This window comes from Pseudophryne corroboree, chromosome 2, assembly GCF_028390025.1.
Source record: "Pseudophryne corroboree isolate aPseCor3 chromosome 2, aPseCor3.hap2, whole genome shotgun sequence".
Classification (NCBI taxonomy): Eukaryota; Metazoa; Chordata; class Amphibia; order Anura; family Myobatrachidae; genus Pseudophryne; species Pseudophryne corroboree.
Genome location: NC_086445.1, coordinates 234,562,679 through 234,580,946, shown reverse-complemented (window position 1 = coordinate 234,580,946; position 18,268 = coordinate 234,562,679). Strand labels below are relative to the sequence as shown.

Genomic DNA, 18,268 nt, shown 5'->3' with positions numbered 1-18,268 from the left:
ATCTGAACCCAGTTAACAGTATGATAACAACGAAGGAGCCTCTGAAAAGATGGCTCACAACAAGAATAACCCGATTTTTGTAACAATAACTATGTACAAGTATTGCAGACAATCCGCACTTGGGATGGGCGCCCAGCATCCACTACGGACTACGAGAAATAGAATTATCGGTAAGTAAATTCTTATTTTCTCTAACGTCCTAAGTGGATGCTGGGGACTCCGTCAGGACCATGGGGATTATACCAAAGCTCCCAAACGGGCGGGAGAGTGCGGATGACTCTGCAGCACCGAATGAGAGAACTCCAGGTCCTCCTCAGTCAGGGTGTGCCCCTGACCAAGTAGCAGCTCGGCAAAGTTGTAAAGCCGAGACCCCTCGGGCAGCCGCCCAAGATGAGCCCACTTCCTTGTGGAATGGGCTTTTACTGATTTTGGCTGTGGCAAGCCTGCCACAGAATGTGCAAGCTGAATTGTACTACAAATCCAGCGAGCAATCGTCTGCTTAGAAGCAGGAACACCCATCTTGTTGGGTGCATACAGGCTAAACAGCGAGTCAGATTTTCTGACTCCAGTCGTCCTGGAAACATATATTTTCAGGGCCCTGACAACGTCACGTAACTTGGAGTCCTCCAAGTCCCTAGTAGCCGCAGGTACCACAATAGGTTGGTTCATGTGAAAAACAGAAAACACCTTAAGGAGAAATTGAGGACGAGTCCTCAATTCTGCCCTGTCAGAATGAAAAATTAAGTAAGGGCTTATATATGGTAAAGCCGCCCATTCTGACACACGCCTGGCTGAAGCCAGGGCTAATAGAATCTTCACCTTCCATGTGAAATATTTTAATTCCACAGTGATGAGTGGATCAAACCAATGTGACTTTAGGAAACTCAAAACAACATTGAGATCCCAAGGTGCCACTGGGGCCACAAAAGGAGGCTGTATATGCAGTACCCCTTTTACAAACGTCTGAACTTCAGGCACTGAAGCCAGTTCTTTCTGGAAGAAATTCGACAGGGTCGAAATTTGAACCTTAATGGACCCTAATTTTAGGCCCATAGACAGTCCTGTTTTCAGGAAATGTAGGAACGACCCAGTTGGAATTCCTCTGTAGGGACCTTCTTGTCCTCACACCACGCAACATATTTTCGCCAATGCGGTGAAAATGTTTTGCGGTTACATCCTTCCTGGCTTCGACCAGGGTAGGGATGACTTCATCTGGAATGCCCTTTCAGGATCCGGCGTTCAACTGCCATGCCGTCAAACGCAGCCGCGGTAAGTCTTGGAATAGACAAGGCCCCTGCTGGAGCAGGTCCTTTCTTAAAGGTAGAGGCCACGGTTCTTCCGTGAGCATCTCTTGAAGTTCCGGGTACCAAGTCCTTCTTGACCCATCCGGAACCACGAGTATCGTTCTTACTCATCTCCTTCTTATGATTCTCAGTACTTTTGGTATGAGATGCCTAGGAGGGAACACATACCCCACAGTGTTACCAGAGCGTCCACCGCTATTGCCTGAGGGTCCCTTGACCTGGCGCAATATTTGTCTAGTTTTTTGTTCAGGCGGGACGCCAACATGTCCACCTTTTGGTTTTTCCCAACGGTTTACAATCATGTGGAAGACTTCCCGCTGAAGTCTCCACTCTCCCGGGTGGAGGTTATGCCTGCTGAGGAAGTCTGCTTCCCAGTTTTCCACTCCCGGAATTAACACTGCTGAGAGTGTTATCACATGATTTTTCGCCCAGCGAAGAATCCTTGCAGTTTCTGCCATTTCCCTCCTGCTTCATGTGCCGCCCTGTCTGTTTACGTGGGCGACTGCCGTGATGTTGTCCCACTGGATCAATACCGGCTGACCTTGAAGCAGAGGTCTTGCTAAGCTTAGAGCCTTGTAAATTGCCCTTAGCTCCAGTATATTTATGTGGAGAGAAGTCTCCAGACTTGATCACACTCCCTGGAAATTTTTTCCTTGTGTGACTGCTCCCCAGCCACTCAGGCTGGCATCCGTGGTCACCAGGACCCAGTCCTGAATGTCGAATCTGCGGCCCTTTCATAGATGAGCACTCTGCAGCCACCGCAGAAGAAAACACCCTTGTCCTTGGAGACAGGGTTATCCGCTGATGCATCTGAAGATGCGATCCGGACCATTTTCCCAGCAGATTCCACTGAAAGGTTCTTGCGTGAAATCTACCGAATGTGATCGCTTTGTAAGAAACCACCATTTTTCACAGGACCCTTGTGCAATGATGCACTGATACTTTTCCTGGTTTTAGGAGGTTCCTGACTAGCTCGGATAACTCCCTGGCCTTCTTCTCCGGGAGAAAACATCCTTTTCTGGACTGTGTCCAGAATCATTCCTAGGAACATTAGACGTGTCGTCGGAAAAAGCTGCGATTTTGGAATATTTAGAATCCACTCGTGCTGTCGTAGAACTACTTGAGATAGTGCTACTCCGACCGCCAACTGTTCTCTGGACCTTGCCCTTATCAGGAAAGCGTCCATATTTCTTTTAGGAAGAATCATCATTTCGGCCATTACCATGGTAAAGACCCGGGGTGCCGTGGACAATCCAAACGGCAGCGTCTGAACTGATAGTGACAGTTCTGTACCACGAACCTGAGATACCCTTGGTGAGAAGGGCAAAATTTGGACATGTAGGTAAGCGTCCCTGATATCCAGTGACCCCATATCGTCCTGGTTCGCTATCACTGCTCTGAGTGACTCCATCTTGATTTGAACCCTTGTATGTAATTGTTCAAATCTTTTAGATCTCACCGAGCCATTTGGCTTCAGTACCACAATATAGTGTGGAATAATACCCCTTTCCTTGTTGTAGGAGGGGTACTTTGATTATCACCTGCTGGGAATACAGCCTGTGAATTTTTTTCCCAATACTGCCTCCCTGTCGGAGGGAGACGTTGGTAAAGCAGACTTCAGGAACTTGTGAGGGGAAGACGTCTCGAATTTCCAATGTACACCTGGGATACTACGTGTAGGATCCAGGAGTCCACTTGCGAGTGAGCCCACTGCGTGCTGAAACTCTTGAGATGACCCCCCACCGCACCTGAGTCCGCTTGTATGGTCCCAGCGTCATGCTGCGGACTTGGCAGAAGCTGTGGAGGACTTCTGTTCCTGGGAATGGGCTGCCTGCTGCAGTCTTCTTCCCTTTTCTCTAACCCTGGGCAGATATGACTGGCCTTTTGCCCGCCTGCCTTTATGGGTACGAAAGGACTGAGACTGAAAAGACTGTGTCCTTTTCTGCTGAGATGTGACTTGGGGTAACAAAAGTGGATTTTCCAGCTGTTGCCATGGCCACCAGGTCCGATGGACCGCCCCTTTTATACGGCAATACTTCCATGTGCCGTCTGGAATCTGCATCACCTGACCACTGTCATGTCTATAAACATCGTCTGGCAGATATGGACATCACATCTACTCTTGATGCCAGAATGCGCATCTCGCATATATAGAAATGCATCCTTAAAATGCTCTATAGTCAATAAAATATTGTTCCTGTCAAGGGTATCAATATTTTCAGTCAGGAAATCCGACCAAGCCCCCCCAGCGCTGCACATCCAGGCTGAGGCGATTGCTGGTCGTAGTATAACACCAGTATGTGTGTATATACTTTTTAGGATATTTTTCAGCTTCCTATCAGCTGGCTCTTTGAGGGCGGCCGTATCTGGAGACGGTAACGCCACTGTTTTTATAAGCGTGTGAGCGCCTTATCCACTCTAAGGTGTGTTTCCCAACTCGCCCTCACTTCTGGCGGGAAAGGGTATACCTCCAATAATTTTCTATCGGAGGAAACCCACGTATCATCACACACTTTAATTTATCTGATTCAGGAAAAACTACAAGTAGATTATTCCCACCCTACATAATACCCTTATTTGTGGTACTTGTAGTATCAGAAATATGTAACACCTCCTTCATTGCCCTTAACATGTAACGTGTGGCCCTAAAGGAAAATACTTTGTTTCTTCACCGTCGACACTGAAGTCAGTGTCCGTGTCTGTGTCTGTGTCGACCAACTGAGGTAAATGGGCGTTTTTACAAGCCCCTGACGGTGTCTGAGACGCCTGGACAGGTACTAATTTGTTTGCCGGCCGTCTCATGTCGTCAACCGACCTTGCATCGTGTTGACATTATCACGTAATTCCTAAATAAGCCATCCATTCCGGTGTCGACTCCCTAGAGAGTGACATCCCAATACAGGCAATTTGCTCCGCCTCCTCACCAACATCGTCCTCCTACATGTCGACACACACGTACCGACACACAGCACACACACAGGGAATGCTCTGATAGAGGACAGGACTTTTAACCCTGTTTCTGTAGTGCAGTGCAGGGGAGAGCCTGGGAGCCTTCCTCACAGCAGAGCTGAGCAGGAAAATGGCGCCGTGTGCTGAGGAGAATAGGCCCCGCCCCCTAAAACGGCGGGCTCTTCTCCCGGAGTTTGTGAGATCTGGCAGGGGTTAAATACATCCATATAGCCTCAAGGGCTATATGTGATGTATTTTAGCCATAAAAAAGGTATAATACATTGCTGCCCAGGGCGCCCCCCCCAGCGCCCTGCACCCTCAGTGACCGCTGGTGTGAAGTGTGCCGACAACAATGGCGCACAGCTGCAGTGCTGTGCGCTACCTTATGAAGACTGAAAGTCTTCTGCCGCCTGTTTCCGGACCTCTGGACCTCTTCAACTTCGGCATCTGCAAGGGGGGTCGGCGGCACGGCTCCGGGACGAACCCCAGGGTGAGACCTGTGTTCCGACTCCCTCTGGAGCTAATGGTGTCCAGTAGCCTAAGAAGCAAATCCATCCTGCACGCAGGTGAGTTTACTTCTCTCCCCTAAGTCCCTCGTAGCAGTGAGCCTGTTGCCAGCAGGACTCACTGAAAATAAAAAACCTAACTTAAACTTTTATTCTAAGCAGCTCAGGAGAGCCACCTAGATTGCACCCTTCTCGGCCGGGCACAAAAATCTAACTGAGGCTTGGAGGAGGGTCATAGGGGGAGGAGCCAGTGCACACCACCTGATCCTAAAGCTTTTATTATTGTGCCCTGTCTCCTGCGGAGCCGCTAAACCCCATGGTCCTGACGGAGTCCCCAGCATCCACTTAGGACATTAGAGAAAATATTTAACACAATCTCTTTAGATCTCAGTAGCTAGGGTACATTTTTACCTCCCTTTTTGTATCACTGCAATAAGTAAACACCATTGGAATAAGTAAACAAGCTTCCCTACTCACCACACACACACACACACACACACACACCAATATGCATCATTTTATAGCACTACAGGTTTAACAATACTACATATTAGGAATTTGAACTTCTTATGGCGATACTTTTGGTGGTGCACATAACATACATGAATCTGGATTCATATCTGATAAATAAATGTAACTAGCTCCTTCAGCTTAGTATATGTTGTTTAGAATGATAGTTTAACTGACTGACTGCTAGAGATCTCCTAGTATAGTGTCTTAGGTTTATTGAATTAAAAGTTGACCATCTAGTAATGTGGCTTGTCTTTTTACAAAAATATGGTGTGAATCCACTTGAAGATGAATGAAAAGACTCCTGTCACAGCTGTTGAGTAAAGGCCCCAATAAATCTGTGACATATTGACATAATTTCCTGATCTCCCAACAACTGGGTCGGGGAATCGGGAACATAAAACAAGTTTAAAAATTCAAATTCACTGATCCCAACCAAAAATGGACAGGATCAGAAAAATCTAGGACTTTTAACCTGATTCACCAATGGATCACTGACCATCATTTGGCACCAGAGGCGTTGGAATGGGTGGGGCAGCTCTTTTCCCCCCAAACATGAGAGGAGCCGGACAATGTACACATAAGGACCGATGTGCGGTCAGTTTAAAGACACATCCCAACCTCCATGCAGCACAGGGACCAAGCAATGGTACTCCCCCACCCCTAACTTCCAGCAGAGCAGTGCCGCAAATTGCCGGTGTTTTAGGGGCATGGCTTAATGTCGAAGAGTGCCCAGACCCAGAGACCTGTGGCCGTGCTGCTGTGTAATCAGGACAGGTACAATAGTGTGTCTCTCATTCCATCTCTCTCCCTGTTCCACCCTCTCTCCCTAAATCTCTCTCTCTCTCTCTCTCTCCTCTCGCTCTTCCTAACACTCTCGCTCCTCTCTAACACTTTAGCTTTTTTCTCTTTCTTTCCCTAACTCTTTCTCCTCTGTCTACCTAACACTCTCTCTCCCTAACACTATCGCTCCTCTCTCTCTCCCTAACACTGTCTCTTCTCTCTCTCTCTCTCTCTCTACCTAACACTCTCGCTTCTCTCTCCATAACACTCTCTACTCTCTCTCACTCTCCCTAACATGCTCTCCTCTCTCTTCCTAACACTCACTCTCCACTCTCCCTAACACTCTCGCTCCTCTCTAACACTTTAGCTTCTTTCTCTTTCTCTCCCTAACTCTTTTTCCTCTGTCTCCCTAACACTCTCTCTCTCCCTAACACTCTCGCTCCTCTCTCTCTCTCCCTAACACTCTCTTCTCTCTCTCTCTCTCTACCTAACACTCTCGCCTCTCTCTCTCCCTAACACACTCTCTCCTCTCTCTTCTCTCGCTCTCTCTCTCTTTTCCTAACACTCTCGCTCCTCTCTAACACTTCAGCTTTTTTTCTCTTTCTCTCCCTAACTCTTTCTCTTCTGTCTCCCTAACACTCTCTCTCCCTAACACTATCGCTTCTCTCTCTCCCTAACACTGTCTCTTTTCTCTCTCTCTCTCTCTCTACCTAACACTCTCGCTTCTCTCTCTATAACACTATCTCTCCTCTCACTCTCCCTAACATGCTCTCTCTCTCCTCTCTCTCTTCCTAACCCTCTCTCTCTTCCTAACCCTTTCTCTCTCTCTCTTCCTAACACTCTCTCTCCACTCTCCCTAACACTCTCCTCTCTAGCTTCTCTCTCTCTCCCTAACATTCTCTCTCATCTCTCTCTCTCTTCCCAACGCCCTCTCCTCTTGTTCCTCTCTCCTTGACACTGCCCCTTTCTCTCCCTCACTCTCCCTGACACTTAGTCTCTCTCTCTCTCCCTCTTCCCACCTCCTCCCCACCATGGTGCCTCCTCCATTTTGTCCCCATAGTACCCCCTCCTCCTCCTCCTCTACGGTGCTCTACGGTGCTCCCCAGGGGGCACCAAATGAGGATCTATCTTGCCCCCTCCCAGCCCATAAATGTTCTGATGCCCCTGATTGGCAGGTCCAATCAGCACATTTGATCGGTGGATTGGCGGGTCCGAGCAGGTTGTGGAATCAGGGAAATTATACTTAGATGTATGGGGGCTTAAACAGTAGACTCCTGGAAATTTTCACCAGAAGTTCAGTACTGCATTAATATTTTAATGTCCCAATGGTCTGATGGAACCGTTATTTGCTGCAAAGGCTGGCAATATAGAATCTGGCGCCTGTCTTCTGCTGATTTTTTATTTTTAGTAAACTGCTTATTTTAACTGTAATCCCTTTTACTTCGGTACATTACTTGCTCCCTATCATGGGATTAATGGATTCACAGTCAAGATCTCTGATTAGTATGATAGTGCCCTATCTTGAGCTCTTTCATTGCTGCCTGGCTATGAAATGTTCTCTAATACAAGTACATCTGCCTGGCTTTGTTCTGCCTCAACTCCACCAAACTGTGAAGCCTCCTGGTAGGTTGGTTGCTAGCCCTAGCTGCACCTCCTCTGGCTGGCTGCTGTAGGGTCTCTGTTGGGGCACTCCCTCTCTGCTACTCCAGTCTCCTCCTCTGTAAGGACCGAAGATCACAGTGCAGCTACTGATTGGCCCCACTCAGACAAGCTGTCCTGCCTTCACATGCTGCCAGCCACATATTGCCCTCTGTGACAGCTATGCAGCTGAGCTCGATTCAGGTTCCCTCCATCAGAACTAAAGACTGCCTTTCCACTGCTGATAGTCACTTAAAACTACTCTGCTTTGTCCGCTAGACTCTTCTGCCTCACCCTCAAGCCCCTCTTTTTGACACAGTACTGACGGGAGGGGTTTCTAGAAAGTATAAATGGTGCGCTCATCATCGATAGTTACCATAGATAATGAAACTGAAAGGAATCATAGATGGTAGCAAACTATGTATTTGTTTCACCCTGCCGATGGTCATCCCTGCTTTTTCACTCACTGGCCCATGGCTAATCAAAACCTGGGGACAGACTTAATGCAGTGGCAAATGCAAGATTTCTAGAGGGGGTTTTCAAATACAATCCACAATCTTCCACACCGTGGAACATTGGAACAAGTGCTGGAGTGTATGGGAGCTGTAGTAGATCTTAGTACCGACCCTGGACATTAATGTACAGTTTGGACTCTTTATACAATGGATACAGAATGGATTACAATATAAAAATGTAACACTATTGATGGTCTGTAGTATCAAACATATCTACATATATAAAAGCCAAATACCACTTGACTGACTCACCGACTCATCACAAAATCTCCAAAACTATGAGGACTAGGAACTTGAAATTAGACAATTGCTTTGTTTTGTGACGTAGGCACCAACTAAGAAGGGATTTTTTTTAAAAAGCCACTCCCAAACGGGTGAAAAGGGTTGAAATGTGTTATTTATAAATTCTTCATTATCTCATAATCCAGATAAGATTTAGATTTGGTTGTTGCATACAAATAATACCAAATTAAGTGACTAAGTAAGTGTATATATCTTTAGAAGCATGTTAATCTTGGTTTAAAAGCAATCATTTTTAACAATTCTTTTACTGACAATCTGACGATTTTTTTGCTTCATTTTAAATTGGAGGATTGTTAGGGTTTCTTTAGCATCCACCTGAAACTGTCTTCATTTGGAGAATTCCTCTGATCCCATCAGACTACCATTTCCAGTTCAAACGGTTGCAGTACCCGGTAAAGGTCTGCTATGCCATGACCATTAACAAAGTTCAGGGGCAGAGTTTGAAAGTGGCTGGTGTGGATCTGAGGAATGACCACTTCTCCCATGGCCAGTTGTATGTTGCCTGTTCCAGAGTCGGCTCCTCTGACAGCCTGGCCATTCTCCAGCCTGAAGGATAGACTAAAAATGTAGTTTACCAGGAAGTGTGTCTGAATGAAAGTTACACGCACGAAAATACTTGAAATTCCGTAACGAAGCATGGGTATTCAGCTACTTTAAATAATATAAATACAGTAAGGGGTCAGGAAAAGGTTAAACATACCATAATAAATAAATACACAAACATAATAGAACTAGTACTGCACTTTCTAAGCACACATTCTCCCACCTCATGGCAAGGCTTCTGTGTCTTCTTCCTGGCAGCTACTCTCTGGTCCAGAGCACTGATTAAGGACTCAGATCCACACACACAGCAAACTTGGTGGAAGAAGCTGGGCATGTGCAGCAGCTCTGCTCTGTCCCTTAAACTGCATGGTGTGGCGGAGGCTCTAGTAACTGCATTACATACCTTTGCTATTGTCATGATTTGAGCCACTTTCCAAGAGGAGGGGGATTTCTGGGCAACCGGAAACCCCCCTGCATTTGCCTATGTCATGGAAGCTAGGCTCAGTGTCCCGGCATCAGCTACGGGAAAAAGCAACAAGGGATTTTGTACCTATTACTATTTGACCATCAATGGTTTGTTACCATTGATGGTCAATAGCTAACTCTACTATAAAACCCCAAAAGGCTGTACAGTATGTAGCAAGCATCCAGTTCTGGCATAAGAGCTCCATTGAAGATCACCAGATATTGTGCACAGCGACATCCATTAAACACATCACTTACATCAAATAAATGTCATAAATATACATATATATTACACACTTTAATAGTGGTACTACAAGTAAAGCCAGTAATTGAATTAAATAGCTCCTTCACTACTAATTAAACAGACAAATAATGCAGGTTGAAAAGAATTGCACTGTGTGGTTTGGTGGATTCAATCACCTGGATAGGGATGAGTGATTTATAACTGCTTTCTTATTTTTAAGACGTGTCTGATCTTATTGGGATGCAATCCCAGAGATACGGTGCTTTCAGCTCTCTATAATGGTTTGGGGGCGATATAATCTTGTGGGGGTTTATTTAAAGAATTTCTCCTTTTTTTCTCAGATTATTGATTTTGGAACTTTATTTAGTAAAACTTTATTTAGTAAAACACCCACCCAGATAGGTCCTGTGTAAAACTACATCTCTGCGGAGACTGTTTTGGCAGCCCAGCATCAGCATAATGCTGATTTATTCCTCCCTTCAAGTTCCTTGTACATAATGCATGCTTGAGCTGGAAAGGCCACATATGCGTACAAGACCATCTACCCAATTTCGGACTGCACATGCAGATTTCACCTGCTTGTATATAGGTGCAAGAATGTGGTAGGTAGGGTTAAGGGGGGCAAGGGAGCAGCTCACTCCACCAAAACCAATAGTCAATGTACTGGGTCGCAAGTGCAGTACAGCCACCATCTAGGCTTACCATGTGTAGTGTCAGGATGGATATAATCCACTTTCAAGCTGTTCCACATCCTTCTTCCACACAGCCCTTCTCTGCTTGCCTCCATGGCCATCCTCTTCCCTGCACTCAGCTTCAGCCCCTACAGTGTGTGGCTATTTATTGTGGGCTGGCCCCAGTGTCGGACTGGGGCATGAAGGGCCCAATGGGGGAATGCAGTGGTAGGGCACCATGCTTAGGGGTGTGGCCAATCACCACAGAGTCTTGACTATCTATCAAAGAGTGCATGGTCTGGGCCCTTTAATAAATATATAACGTAAATATTGTTAGTGCATGCATTATTATATACCAGATTAATAACAGGAAAGCACTGTAGAAAATACTCCATATTCCCATGCAGTATAATGTAACATATATAATGTATAATTAGTGCACAGTCTGGAACATGATCCCTAGAGGTAGCTACAGTATATAAATATATTGTGACAAGGATCACAAACACCAGGACTAAGATGAACACTTTCAGTGTTTATTTTGAACAACAAGTCACCACATAGCAAGTTAAATCCATATGCAGTCGGTATTACAGGCAGTAGCATACAGGCACTCTCAGCATGGCAGACTCTTCATAGGCTCCAGTGGTCCCTAGTCTAATCCCACACATCCCGGCCTATCACTTGGGTAGCTATTCCACCGTCAAGAGCAAGGTATCAAAAAATCCCAGGTGCTGCTGATCACACACCTGGGATTCTGCTACTGCTTCCAAAACCTGGTCTGGATCCTCCACATTACTTTCACATTGAAAAATGCTGTCTCTGCCACACTCCTCCCCCCTTAGCTTCAACCACCCTGGTGAAGCTACACTATTTTTAGATGAGCTCTCTGCCTAGCCCACCCCAACCTGTGTCATCCGCTAATGTACACAGCCTACCACTACCTTCCAGAGGTCACCCACCTCACCTTCTTCCCCCTCCCCTAGCTTCACCATAGGGTTGCTTGGAGGAACAGGACCTACAAACCTCCTGGAAAGGGCATCGGCATTGAGGTGCTGCTTCCCCGGACGATGACTTAACTTAAATGGCTGCAAAGCTTAAAACAAACGGGTCACACGAGCATTCACCTCTTTGTTTGTATGCATCCACTGTAAGGGTGCATGGTCTATGACCAACAAAAACTCTTGTCCCAATAAATAATACCTTAATGACTCCACTGCCCATTTAATGGCCAAGCACTCCTGTTCTACAGTTGAGTACCTGCGCTCCCTGGGCAATAATTTACGGCTAAGGTAGAGGATGGGCTTCTCCTCTCCATCTACCTCTTGGGAGAGGACTGCTCTTAATCCTGTCCCAGAGGCATCCGTTTGTAACACAAATTGCTTTTTAAAGTCAGGAGCTTGCAAGACAGGCTCAGTATACAAAGCTCATCTCAAATCCTGCCAAGCAGTTTCCACTGGTCCAGACCACATTATCTTGTCTAGGAATTGTTTTTTAAGACATTCGGTTAGTGGAGCCACTCTATGAACCTGCGATAATATCCGACCAAACCGAGAAATGTCCTAAATTGTGATTTACATTTAGGTCTAGACCAGGTGAGGACTGCATCTACCTTTCTAGGTTGAGGTTTAACCTGTCCTCTGCCCACAATGTACCCCAAATACTTGGCCTCAATCATACCAATGGCACATTTCTCAGGGTTGGTGGTAAACTTGTGTGTCCATAGAGACTGTAAAACGGCTTCTACCTTTGGTAGGTGTAACTCCCAGTCAGAGCTGAAAATAACAATGTCATCTAAATATGCAGTCGCATATTTCCTGTGGGGCCGCAGCAACTTATTCATAGCTCTCTGGAAGGTTGCTGGGGCACCAAGTAAACCAAATGGGAGCATTTTATATTGGAATAAGCCTTCTGAGGTAGAGAAGGCTGTTTTTGCCTTAGCAGCTTCTGTTAACGGTATATGCCAATAACCTTTTGTCAAATCAAGTGTAGTGAGATATTGACTACTGGCTAAATTTTCTACCAACTCATCAACCCCAGGGCATAGGGTGAGAATCAAACTGGGACACTTGATTTAATTTACGGAAGTCATTGCAGAACAGTAAGGCACCTGTAGGCTTCGGTACTAGGACAACTGGATTATTCCACACACTGGTGGATTCCTCTATAACCCCTAGGCATAACATCTCTTCCACCTCCTGCTTTAACGCTGCCCACTTCGCTTCGGGTATGCAATATGGCCTCTGTTTAATGACCATCTCGGGTGGAGTCACAACATCATGTTGGATGATCTGTGTCTTTCCCGGAATGGCAGAAAACACGTCTTGGTAGCATTTCACCAAGTTCACCACTTCCCATTTCTGTTCAGGAGTAAGTGTGACTTCAATGGGTACCTGGCATTCTGAAATCTTTTTAGCTACCTTCCAGGGTTTTAACAGGTTTACATGGTAGACTTGTACCCCCCTCCTTCTACCCTCCTGTCGGACCCTGTAATTGACCGGTCCCACTGCCTCGATGATCTCATAAGGGCCCCGCTATTGTGCATACATCTTGCTTTCTGTGGTGGGCACCAGCACTAACACTTTGTCTCCCAGATTAAAGGACCGGTTGACTGAGGTGACGTCATACCTCTGTTTCTGACGTTGTTGGGCCCTTTCCATGTGTTTGTTCAGTAGTGGCGCAAACTGCCTTAGTCGGCCGTATAACTGGGCCACAAACTGAACGATGTTAGGGTCCTGGCATGGTTGTTCTTCCCACCCTTCTTTTAACATCAAGTAAGGTAGGAGCAGATCCCAATCTCATTTTTCTTGTGACACTGCCCTCTTTATCATTTGCTTAAGGGTTTTATTAAATCTTTCTACCAGGCCATCTGTCTGCGGGTGGTACACCGAGGTGGTAATTCTGTTTACGTTTAACAACCGACATAAATCTTTCATGAGTTTAGACACGAAAGGTGTACCTTGGTTCGTTAAGACCTCTTTCGGTATTCCTAAGTGAGTATACATGGTAAGTAGTTCTCTGGCAGTAGTGCCAGATTTCATATTGCGCAGGGGTATAGCCTCTGGGTACCTGGTGGCATAATCAACTACCACCAATATGTATTGGTGCCCTCGAGCAGATTTTTCCACTGGCCCTATCAGATCCATACCAATTCGTTTAAAAGGTACGGAAATGATAGAGATGGGTACCAGTAGAGCTCTAAACTCTGGCTGAGGGGCTGTCCTCTGGCAGACAGGGCATTCCTGACAATACCTCTTAATGCAAGCATAGATACTGGGCCAAAAGAACCTTAACTGAATGCATTGGAGTGTTTTCTCCTCCCCTAGATGGCCACCACACAAATGCGTATGGACAGCTTCTAAGACCAACCGCTCCAGTTTTTGGGGAACCAAGAGCTGATCTACCTTTTTCCTTGTAAAGTAGCAACACTATATAGAAAATCATTTTTCAAAACAAAATATGGTACACCCTCAGATGGTAAAGCATCAACTACCCTGCCGTTAACTACTTTAATAGTCTCAAAAGCGTGTACTAAATTGCTGTCATCGCATTAATCTCTCCCAAAGTCCTGCAGTCATATCTTCCCACCAACTGGGTTCCAATGGGCCTCAGACTCAGTCTCTTGGGGTGGTTTGGGACCGGCAGCCTCTCTCCCGGATGCTAAAATTTGGTAGTCTCTTGTCTCTGGCTTCTGATGGTTTGTTTCGGTGGTTGACGGTTTGTTGGTAGCATGCCAGGTAACCAGCTCTTGCAGCAATGGAAAGTCCCGGCCCAGGATCAGCGGATATGGGGATCTGGAGGTCCCCGCCGCTACCACCTTTAACAACCGACCTTGAACGGTCATGGGTAAGTAAACACGTGTGCACTCCTCTACATCGCCATGGACACACAACACCCTGACAGGAGGCTGGACCTTGTCAGCTCCCGGAGGAACCACGTGGCCGCGACAATGGTGAGCTCACTGCCGGTATCCACCAGGGCCCAAATCTCCCAGCTTTTCACATGCACCTGCACCCGGAACAGGGAGAACTCTGCTTGGGATACCCCCACTGCCGCCATGTTGATCAAAAGCTGCGCCATTGTCCCCACACTGCAATCCATCGGCTCGCCCTGTTTCGGGCAGTCCCGCTGCACATGACCAGGCTCGTAGCACTCAAAGCACACCAAGTAAGGTGGAGCCTTTGGTTTAAATACTGGGACTTGAGTTCTGGGTTTAGGTGGTGGCCCGTATACTGACGTGGCTTTATTCAGCTTTTCACATGGAAAGATGCTGTCTCTGCCACAATATATTTAGATATCTATCTCTAAGTCCAGCTGCCCCTGAGTGGGTGATGTTCAGCAATTTAAGGGCAACCCTCCTATGTGAAAATATTGTGGCCTCCATGTGCTTGCACATGCGCAAAACCCCAATCAGCATTGACAGTTTGGCTCCTTTATGTCAGTAAAAAAAAAAAGTAAAAACATTAAAAAAATTGTTGTATTTGTTTGTACTGTGCACTGCTACCCAGTTGATGGTGTAAGAGCTTCCACAGTATAGCAAATATATATTGATTCAAGCTTTTCCACATTGATTGAGAAATTTACTGTTAATCAAAAATGTGTTGATATATCCTTAAATACTGCACAGATATTCAGAAAACTGTATACTCAGAATATTATATTCAAAGCATGAATTGTTCAAAGACATACAACACCAGATGTATCCAAGGCCAGTCAGGCAGATCGCCAATATGTCTGAACATCGAGAACAGTGGGACCCTGACCCTTTTGACCATCAGAAAGGATGTCTTGTCTATATGTCCGAGAGGCTGATAATCACAAAGCAATAAAACATATTCAAGGATGCTCTAATTGCTAATTAAAATCTTGTATGACAATTGATGTATTTCAGGTTCTAAGACATACATGGTGTATTCTGATTGGCTAAATATATTGGCACGCATTATTCCTTTGTTCTCAGACTATAAAAATAAACCCGTAACGGGCCCTGGGCGGATCAGCCATGATCTGTCTAGGTTACACATAATCCTGTGTGTGATCTTTTCATTTACTGACCTCCAACCGGTTGCTACAAGAACAGAGTTCTGACTGATGACTGAAGAGAGTTGATAGACCAGACCTAGAGTAGTCAAAGTACCCTAACATTTCAGGGCGCTCGTCCGGGATCTTCCAGCATCTCCTCCACTGGCAACAAATCCTCTGATCTCTCAGGAACCACTGATAAAAAAAAACGGTAAGTGAGATTTAATGTGTAGATTTCTACCTGCTCACTTGACTCAGCGCTTCTTGTATGTATCTGTGGAAGTCCAGTTGGGAAGATCAGAGAATATCTTAAAGAACCCAGTGTCAGTCAGAAGTAATTTTTTTTTAAGGTACCATACATGTATGTCATACTGTTGAATTGTGGGTAAATATCTTCAGCTAATTTGTCTCAAGTGCACAGGGGGAATTAATCAAATATCCAGGAAACTTTTACATTTTGATAATGTTAATACAGGTTTATTAAGAAAACAGAACTGTTTTAAAAAAAAACCCATAAGGTGGCGTATGGCCAAGGTATATTCTAATGCTGATAAACAGTTTGAATTGATAAATAACCAAAGAGGTGTGTGCAAATCTTGTACCCGTGTTGTTGTTAAGAAAATACAAAGGGTCCGTAGCACCGAGATTGGTGGCAATTACAAGCACTGAAGTCTCATTTGGTTATGTGGAAAATGATGATTAATTTTACTGTACAATAGGCAGCCATTTAAAAAGGGAATTGTTGGAACATTACATTGAGAATGATTGGTCTAACATCATAACCTATTGGCCTAGGAACCACATAATCCCAGGTTTAAGACCCATTTGCCCATACAGCCTCAAACAGCTGCCGCGTACACAGATAACAGACATAACAGTGAGAGGGTATCCAGAAGACAGGAAAACCAGATATAAGAGATTGTCGAGAGTCTGTCAGATATAGTACTTATTGTCACCCTTTGTCTTGGGATCCTTGCACTGTTGTATGTACTCTGTCGATATGCTTTTGAAAAGGTGGGGGGAGTCGGGTGTCTGCTAGACGATGGAACCAGTGCCAGTAACTAGATTCTCCTGCACACATTGTACTGCATATATTGTAATTCAAACTGTTGGATCAAGAGCACCTAAGGTGGTAGGAATTCTACCAATCCAAGCAGTCCCCGCTGCATATTTTAAATCAAAAACCCACCCTTAGGAAAACCTTACACTTATAGTAGGAACGCATGTTGGTACCCCAGTTGAACAAGGGAGGCAAGGTAATTTGCATTCTCCTATTGTATGTCCCTATGCAAGACAGTTAAGGTGTAGGATTGGGTCAGTGACAAAGAACAGTTACTGTCTGAAAGGAAACAAGGGATAAAATTAATGGTAGACCCAATAGCAAGGAGACTCGGGTATGATTGCCCAAGGTGCACAGGACACATACTTTTCCAAACACAAGGTGAACATATTCCAAGAATAGTGGGGAGCTTACCAAGAACACAAGGGACAACACGGGTACTGGTACAAGCAGGAGTCTATATAGGCAGGGGGATAGACCCTTGGAGTAACTTAACTATAATTATAGGGACGCACCTCAGTGATCCAGAAGAAATAATCTATTATGCAGGTCTCACTTGGGGAGCAGTACTAATAGATTTTCCACCATTACAGGGAGGAAGGGGTAACACTACAACCCCAGTCATTTGTCCACAGATGGATTTAAGAAGCTCTTTAGGTGCAAGGATAGAAGAAATTCTTCAGAGTCAGCGTCTCACAAGGAGATTTTGAGTCCCTCATATGGGGTTACAAAAATACCACATCAGGAGGGGTTCCGCACACGCACACCCAGGCATGGGAGCGCGGTCTGTAAAGATGTCAGGGCCCGACAAACCCGTGGATATTGTTAGTAACAGGGAGGGGAGGAAAGCTCTGAAAGGAATAAGTAAAATTTTCAAAAGAGCAGGTTTTCCGTCAGAGGGGACACTAGACCTAGAGATATGGGAAAAATTTGCCTCCTGTAACAAGAGTTGGATATTTAAACATAATTGTAGAGATCAAGTATCCATCTGGATCACTGTAGCAAAAGACTTAGAAGCAGAAAATAGAAGAAGAGATGAGGAAAATGATTTCCCCAATGTACCAGAGTACCCAATAGCACCACAACCAGCATTAAACTCACTGCCTGTAACATCAGCAACAGCACCTCCATTCTATGCCCCACCCCTATACTCAGACATGCATGCACACCCAGGTACCCCTAGTATGAACAGAATGGAATCATCTACAGGCTCACTAACAGTGAAATTAAGAAGAGATGAGCCAGGAAAGGAGTGGTGAATAGTCAGCCCTATCTTGAAAGGATCTGTGGTTGAAAACCCAAATGATTTATCTGAGCTATGTGTACAGAGCATGCCCCAGTGTCCTGATACTTTATCACAAGAAACCCCAACAAGATCAAAGCAAAGAAATTGGCCACCTAAAGCTCCCCTTATGTTTAGACGAGTGATGGACACCTGGAATCAAGTTATGAGTCCAGGAAACAATAGTCCACAATCGGGAACTATAAGTGAAAGGGTGCAATTCAGACGGAGAGGAGAAACAAGGGGGCAAGACACAGCTTCTACAGCTTTTCATGCCCAGGTACATAATGTACAAATTGTGTCCGGTATGTCAGTTTTGTGTTCCAGAAGGATATGAACACTGCCCAAATTGTGGAAACTGGGTTTCACCCCATGAACCACCATGTCAAAGTATCTATGCAACCAGAAACGCTAAAAGACGGTCATTACTGCCTATTTCTCTGTATCCAGTACAAGTGCAGAGAATACGCAAC

The 18,268-nt window shown here is 45.4% G+C and overlaps 1 protein-coding gene and 1 long non-coding RNA gene across 2 annotated transcripts in view; one reads left to right on the top strand and one right to left on the bottom strand.

Annotated features, from left to right (window-relative positions):
• The window catches only part of LOC135011556 (uncharacterized), a 295,015-nt gene that overhangs the window by 10,218 nt on the left and 266,529 nt on the right, over positions 1–18,268 (top strand). The gene's annotated exons all lie outside the window — the stretch shown is intronic.
• Positions 1–18,268, bottom strand: part of LOC135011530 (retinol dehydrogenase 7-like) — a 237,625-nt gene that overhangs the window by 139,344 nt on the left and 80,013 nt on the right. The window contains exon 2 of the mRNA XM_063952470.1: positions 15,487–15,648. The gene's annotated coding sequence lies outside the window, so the exon portion shown is untranslated. The remainder of the gene's footprint in view (positions 1–15,486; positions 15,649–18,268) is intronic.